This window comes from Ictidomys tridecemlineatus, chromosome 9 (genome assembly GCF_052094955.1).
Source record: "Ictidomys tridecemlineatus isolate mIctTri1 chromosome 9, mIctTri1.hap1, whole genome shotgun sequence".
In the NCBI taxonomy this organism is placed as follows: Eukaryota; Metazoa; Chordata; class Mammalia; order Rodentia; family Sciuridae; genus Ictidomys; species Ictidomys tridecemlineatus.
In genome coordinates this window covers 51,534,682-51,543,297 of record NC_135485.1, presented here as the reverse complement: position 1 = coordinate 51,543,297, position 8,616 = coordinate 51,534,682, and positions in this window count along the sequence as shown.

Genomic DNA, 8,616 nt, shown 5'->3' with positions numbered 1-8,616 from the left:
AGTGGCATAGCTCATGCCCTGTCACAGAATAAAAAGGAATGAATTCTTAACACATGCCACAATGTGGATGAACCTTTAAGACATAATTACAAGTATTGATATCAATCACCAAAACACATAACAATTATTTAAGTGTGTTGAAATAAATCATAAAAACCAATATATTATATAACAACTAATTTAAATGTCCCAGCATAATATTATCTTTAGAGAGAGGAAATTGATTAGAGATTAACTAGGCATGAGGGATGTGGAATGGTTAGAGGTACTGGGAGAATTTGAATTGCTAAAATGCTTCAGCATGGAATATTAACTAAAGATTACAATTCTGAGATTCTCCTCTGAAATTATACAATTGAAAGGTATACTTAAAATAGTGAGTACTTTCCTATGTGAATTATATGAAAACAAAAATTTTACTGAAAAAAAATCTGTTAAACCATGATACCTAAGAAATGTAGATTCAACAATAATTTTACTTTAGTTCCAGTCAAGGACTCTAGGCACAAATCACCTCACTTGCCATTGTTCCACATTCTAAAATGCTTAACATGAATACACGTGCAGAACTATCAATCCCTAATTTCAGGAAAGCATTTATGATTTTGAAAGAATCATTACACATAGGCAAAAATGAAGTCACCTAATCTTTGATTTTTCTGCTTGTCATACAGATATCTGAACTGTTGACTTATGTGTTTAATTTAATGTGTATAATTTACATTTTAGCTAAGTAATGATTTCTTCTTGGATGTCAGCAGAAACAGAGAGAATTCAATGTGAAAGGAAGACTTGCATTTTGCTAGGATGTCCTCAAAAATGACTGTAGTTCTTCTGCTGCTACAGCTGAGTACTCACTTTGGTTCTTGAACTTGTGCAAAGGGGGCTGGTGTGGGAAATGGAATACAACCATTGAAACAACTTAAAGAGAATACTGGAGGAGTTCACACAGAGGAGGTATGTGGTAACTGTTTTGAAATCTTCACAGTTCGTATTTGTGGATGATATAACTCATTTACCATTAAATCTGACAGTTATTCATTATTGTCAAGAAAAGATGTAGAGAATCTTTACACTCAATTGTTTGATGTAGTGGTATATAAATTGCCCCCCACACAAAATTTGAAAACATTACTCAATATCACAAGAATCTGCAAGTCAACTTTCTGATTTTGTAGAGAATACATACAGAGATATAGTTTTAACATGAAACTTATGAGAAAACTAAAAGAATCAAGGTTTGGTATTGTTCTTACAGATGACATTTGTCCCCGTGGTGAGCTGCTGGCTGCAATTCTTCAGAAACTATTTGTATACACTCTCCACTTCTCCCCTGGTTACACATTAAAAAGTATAGTTGGAGACTTCCCTTTTCTCTTTCCTACATGCCTGTCTTATTTTCAGAATTAAGTGATCAAATGTAATTCATTGAGAGGGTAAAAAATATATTTTATGTGTTTTGTTTTGATTTTTGGCTTGAATTGTTTAATACAAAAAATAGAATCAGTTTTACAGTGAGATCCTGGGTGAGTTATTTGTAGAATATAATCCTAACTTTCCTGAGCCTTTTTGAAGGTGATCTTACAAGAATATAAAGTCAGAGGAATTTCTTTTAATTATGTCATGTGATAAAAAACATCATCATTCAAACTCAGAGTACTATAGAAAAATGTACATTGAATTGTCAGAAACCTATGGCCATCACTTGTATAAGACATAAGAGGAACACGTATACTCTACACATAGAGCTCTAAGGACTTCTCTAGACAACTGCATACAGATTTTACCTTTGCACTATTTATTTTATTTATATTTGAAAAATAAATTTAAACTTCACTAAATGTCTTGATGAACATAGAGAGACTGAGGACTTACATGTATAGTTCTAGTACAACTATACATGTAACACTAAGAAAATTGTTTCCCTTTAGTTCAATTAGATTTCTCACTTAGAAACCATCTTGTCATTTTGCCTAATGAATTTCTTCTCAGTTGTGTGACAGTGTTTCCTTTACATAGCAGGAGGCTCTTGTGATTTCTAGCACGTCCACAGTCCTTTTGCTACAGGTTTGCAATTCATTCCCTGGAATGCAAATTATTAGTCTCATGTTTAAAACTATCCATCAATTTATAAAAATGATTGAAAAAGAATTCAATTTTATATTTCAAACTACTTCCAGTTTTTCTTTGAAATTATTTATTTTTTTACTTATTGATTTTTTAAAAAAATAAATGACAGTGGAATGCATTACAATTCTTATTACACTTATACAGCACAATTTTTCTTATCTCTAGTTGTATATAAAGTATGCTAACACTAATTTGTGACTTCATACATGTTCTTTGGATAATGATCTCCATCAAATTCCACCATCCTTGCTAATCCCCTGCCCCCTCCCTTTCTCTCCCACCCCTGTACCCTATTTAGAACTCATCTATTCCTTCCATGCTCCCCCTCCTTTTCCCACTATGAGTCAGCCTCCTTATATCAGAGAAAACATTTGGCATTAGTCTTTTGGGGACTAACTAACTTCATTTAGGATTACTTTCTCCAACACCATGCATTTACCTGCAAATGCCATGATTTCATTCTCTTTTATTGTTGAGTAAATTTCCAATGTGTATATATGCCACACTATTTTTATCCATTCATCCATTGAAGGGCATCTTGGTTGGATCCACAGTTTAGCTATTGTGAATTGTGCTGCTATAAACATTGATGTGCCTGTGTCCCTGTAGTATGCTGTTTTCAAGTTCTTTGGGTATAGTCTGAGGAGAGGGATAGTTGGGTCAAATAGTGGTTCCCTTCCCAGATTTCCAAGGAATCTCCATACTGCTTTCCATACTGGCTGTTCCAGTTTATAGTCCCACCAGCAATGTATGAGTGTACATTTTCCCCACATCCATGCCAATATTTATTGTTGGTTGTCTTCATTCTGACTGGAGTGAGATGATATCTTAGAGTAGTTCTGATTTGTATTTCTCTGATTGCTAGAGATGATGAGCATTTTTTCATATATTTGTTGATTGATTGTAAATCCTCTTCTGAGAAGTGACTTTTCATGTTCTTGACCCATTTGTTGATTGAGTTGCTCATTTTTTAGGTGGTTCTTTTTGAATTTTTTATATATCCTAGAGATTAGTGCTTTATCTGATATGTGAGGTGTAAAGATTTTCTCCCAAAATGTCTATTCACCTCACAGATTATTTCTTTTGATGAGAAGAAATTCTTAGTTTGATTCCATCCCATTTATTGATTCTTGGTTTTAATTCTTGTGCTATAGGGGTCTCATTAAGGAAATTGGGGCCTAATTCTTCATGATAAACATTAGGGCCTGTTTTTTCTTCTATTAGATGCAGGGTCTGTGTTGTAATTTCTAGGTCCTTGATACATTTTCAGTTGAGTTTTGTTAATGGTGAGAGATGAGATTTTAATTTCAGTTTGTTTAATATGGATTTCTATTTGTTGAAGAGGTTATCTTTTCTCCAATGCATGTTTTGGGCACTTTTTTAAATATAAGATAACTGTAATTTTATGGGTTGTTCTTTGTATCCTCTATTCTGTAACATTGGTCTACCAGTCTGTTTGGTGTAAATTCCATGCTCTTTTTGTTACTATTGCTCTGTAGGACAGTCTAAGATCTGGTATAGTGATGCCACCTGCTTCACTCTTCTTGCTAAGAATGGTTTTAGCTATTCTGATATTTTTCCAGATAAATGTCATGATTGCTTTTTCTATTTCTATGAGGAATGCTATGGGTTTTTTGATCAGAATTGCATTGAATCTGTTTAATTATTTTGGTAGTATGGTCATTTTTATAATATTAGTTATGCCTATCCAAGAGCAAGGTAGATCTTTGTAACTTCTAAGGTCTTATTTGATTTTTTCTCTTGAGGATTCTGTACTTTTTCTTGTATAGACTCTCACCTCTTTTGTTAAGTTGATTCCCTCGTATCTTTTTTTTTTTTGAAGTTATTGTGAATGCGGTAGTTTTCCTCATTTCCTTCTCAGAGGTTTTGTCACTGATATATAGAAATGTCCTTTACTTATGGGTATTGATTTTATATCCTGTCACTTTTTGCTCTGGCCAGTGTTTCCAAAACCATGTTGAATAGAAGTGGTGAAAGAGGGTATTCCTTTCTTGTTCCAGTTTTAAGAGAGAATGCCTTTAATTTTTCTCCATTTAGAATGATGTTGGCCTGAGGCTTCGCATAGGTAGCGTTTACAATTTTGAGATATCTTCCTGTTATACTTAGTTTTTCTAGTGTTTTGAACATGAAAAGGAGCTGTATATTTTCAAATGCTTTTTCTGCATCTACTGAGATGATCTATGATTCTTATCTTTGAGTCTTTTGATGTGATGAATTATATATATTGATTTCCGAATGTTGAACCAACCTTGCATGTCTGAGATGAATCCCACATGATCATGGTGCATAATCTTCTGATATGTTTTTGTATTTGATTTGTGAGATTTTTTATTGAGAATTTTTGCATCTATGTTTATTAGATATATTAGTCTGAAGGTTTCTTTCTTTGATGTGTCTTTGCCTGGTTTGGGGATTAGGGTGATATTGGCAATAATAGAATGAGTTTGGAAGGATTACAGGACCCTAAATGTATGAAATTACAACAGACCCACAACAAGGTGCATTACAATGAAAATGCCTAGCATACAGAATAAGAATTACATTTTAAAAGACACAAGAAAAAAGTATCAGATTACATACAGGGGGAAACCAATTCGGATCTTACATGATTTCTCAACCCACATTCTCAAAGCTGAAAGGTGCTCAGTCAACATATATCAAGCTCTGAAAGAAAATGGATGCCAATCAAGAATTTTATATTCAGCAAAACTAAACTTTAGATTTGAAGATAAAATAAAAACCTTCTAAGATAAGCAATAATTAAAAGAATTCACAACTAGAAAGCCTGAACTACATTCTCAATCAAATGGGAAAGATATTTAAAAAGTGAAAACCAGCAAAAGTAGGAACCACACCAAAAGAAAAGACAATCAAAATTGAACCAAAGCTAAATTGAAACTAGAAATAATCCAAAATAAGTAAGAGTATACATCATATCTCAATGATAACACTAAATGTTAATGGATTAGTTAATTTTTATAAGTTTGACAAAACAAACAAAGGGAAAGAATAGTGTTATTATGGAATAAATGTGGGTGCAAAAACTGATTATCCACGTGTAAATAAAATGCAAATGATTGGGATGTGGCTATAGCTAAGTGATGTATCACTTGCCTCCTACATGTGAGGTATGGGGTTCAATCCTCAGCACTATATAAAAATAAGTTCAAAAATATTGTTTCCAGGGCTGGGATTGAGGCTCAGTGGTAGTTTACTCATCTGGCATGTGTGAGGCACTGGGTTTGAGCCTCAGCACCAAATCAAAATAAATTTTACAAAAAGGTATTCTGTCCATCTAAATTTAAAAAATGCTTTTTAAAAGATATTGTTTCCATCTACAACTAAAAAATATTTTAAAATATATTTCCTTCTTCAACCTATGCCATGTGAAAATATTAAATAAGGTAGTTCAGAAATTTACATGACAGGTTTTAGCATATAAGTGAATAACAAAAATGTATAAATATTTATGACCTTGAGGATGGTAACAGATTCTTAGTTAGGGTACAAATGCATGGAAAAATTATAATGGAATAATTGGACTTCATCAAACTTAAACATATCCTACATGAAAGAACACTATCAATAAAATCAAGAGAAAAATTACTAATATTTGCAAATCACATATAAATGTTAATGGAATTATAGAAGGACTATATAAAAAAGATAGTAACTAATAAGAATAACACCAAATCAACAAAAGATCTTAAAAGACATAAAAGATCTTAATAGACATAATTCCAAGAAAAATATGCAAATGGCCAATGGACAACTGAAAAAATAATTTTACAAATAAGGAAAGGAAATTCAGAACAAAACCATATTGATATATCTCACTATATCACCAATGATGTTGTTATAATAAAAATAATAATACAGTGCTAGCAATGATTGAGATATTAAAATACTCAATCAATGCTTATTAGATTAGAAAATTGGTTCAGTAAATAGAGTTAAGAGTTATCCAGGTCCTCAATGTTAAATAGAGTTTTTGTAAGACCTAGAAATTTTATTTTAACTTATATGCCAAATAGAAATAAAAATATCCAAATAAAACTAGTACATAAACATTAATAATTAAGATTATTCATAGTAGCCAAGGTTGGGAAAAACTAGTGTGCAAAAAACTTAGGAATGAAATTAAAAATGTGACCAATTTTATACCATGAATTGTGATCTGCCTTTGATAGGGAACACACGAAAATTAACAATGGGCACAAGAGGTTAAGGTAATAATTTTATAAAGTAGAAACACTTGGTATGGGCCAGGCTATATGGACAATGACCAAATAGACTGCATTTTACCCTGAAACTCCATATCTGCTGGTAGCAGGCCTTCCCTGGCCCCCGGGGCCCAGCCCCCAATTCCTTGTTCTGCATGTCAATGTGGCCAGCTCACAAGGCCGTGACGCAGGTGGCCAGCTCACAAGGCCGTGATACAGGCTTGCGGTTTCCAGTTTATCTGCCTCGAGCATATGTGACTCTCGGAACAGCTTGACCTGTTTGAGCCTCCTGAAAGGGGACATGACGGTAACCCAAGGACACAGTTATTACTCTTCCCTCCTCGCCTTTGAGTCATTTCCCCTGTTACAAAAGATATTTAAGGAGAACAAATTTGGCAATAAAGGGCACACATGCCTCCTCCTGGATGAAGAACCTTGGTGTCCTGTGATTTTTTTTAATTTTTTAACCTCCATGTCTCTCGCCGGACTCGGTTCCTGTTAGCCGGACGCGGCACATATCAAGTAAGAAATGCTTCTCCCATGGTAAAGTCCTACTTCTGTACCTATTAATAGTTACCTAATATAATATACTTGGTAACACAAAATAGCAATATATAGTAAATACACAATGTAAAATTCTTCTCTTTGGTTTTCATTTTTCTTGGCAATGTACCTTGTCAGAGGTTGATTGCCTACACATTAGTAACAATTCTCTAACTTGTACTGAATTAGGGTCATTTTGATCCACTTCCCTTCTGCTTTCTTACTGCTATACCAACCTGAAAAGTCTCATGGAAAATACTAATGTACCCATTGCACTGTCTCACTAACTGCTCAATTCAGCTTCTGTATATACTTGCTTGAAGGTATAACAACCCAGGTATGTTTTTTGTGGTTTTTGTCTTTAAATATCCTAAAATTCTCAAGCTCAGCACTGTTCCTTGCAGAGACAATTATGGGTCTTGTGGGGAGCAGTCACTAGCTAGATAGCTGAATAAAGACTCTTCAATTTGAACAAAACTGGGACTTGGTGTGTTTTGTTGAGTGACCTTTGACCAGCCAAACAACACACTGAGCTGACTTACACATGATTTATTTTTTATATAAAAAATATTACTGCAGCCCTGCCTGATTTAAATCAAAAGATTATGTTACATTTTTTAGCAAAGAAGCTGTTATCTGCCATAGAAATGCAGACCCAAAATGCCAATAAATATACAAGTTACCCTGAGGAGAGGGAGAGGTGGAGTTTTATGACCCTTACAAAGATCTCTTACAAAACAGGGAGATAAGGATAAATAACCTTTCACCTTAAAATCTGTTTACCAATTAGAACAGGTCAGCATGGTACAAAGTGACCTAGAATTTCCCTGGAAGTTACCATGCACAGTGGGAATTTAAAGACTGGATGGTAGCCTGCTGTTTTTCAAAAGTCAAAGAAATACCTGTGAAGACTCTCTGGAAAACTCCCTGGGTCCCCCCCCCCAAAAAAAAAACTGGAGAGAAGGAAGGGCATGTCCTTCTCCTGAGATAACCACTCATACTCTCTGGTCTCTTCAATAAACTTATGCCTGTTACTCTTAGCAATGTGTCTGAAATACCTAATCAGAGGAGAAACTAAGTCATGTTAAATACCAAAAGGGAATCCAAACCATGTCTTAATGATAACCCTGAATGTTAATGACCTAAAATCACCAATGAAAAGACACAGACTAGCATATTAGATCAAAAAAGAGACCTAACAATATGTTGCCTCCAAGAGACTCTCTTATGATAAAAGACATCCACAGGCTGAAGGTGAAGGCTTGGGAAAAGTCATACCCCTCACATGGACTTTGGAAGCAAGCAGGAGTTTTCATCCTCATATCAAATAAATAAGACTCCAAGGTCATGTTAATAAAAAGGGATAAAAAAGGACACTACATACATCAACAAGACTTAACAATTATAAATATATATGCCCCAAACAATGGAGCATCTACGTTCATCAAACAAATTCCTCTCAAGTTCAAGAGTCAAATAGACTACAACACGATAATTTTGGGTAACTTTAACACACCTCTTTCACCACTGGATAGAGCTTCCAAAAAAAAAAAGAAAGCTGAACAAATAAACTCTATAATATAATCAATAACTTAGACTTAACTGACATATATAGACTATTTCATCCTTCAACAAGTGAGTACACTTTGTTTTCAGCAGCACATGGGGCTTTCTCTAAAATTGGCCATATATTATGCCA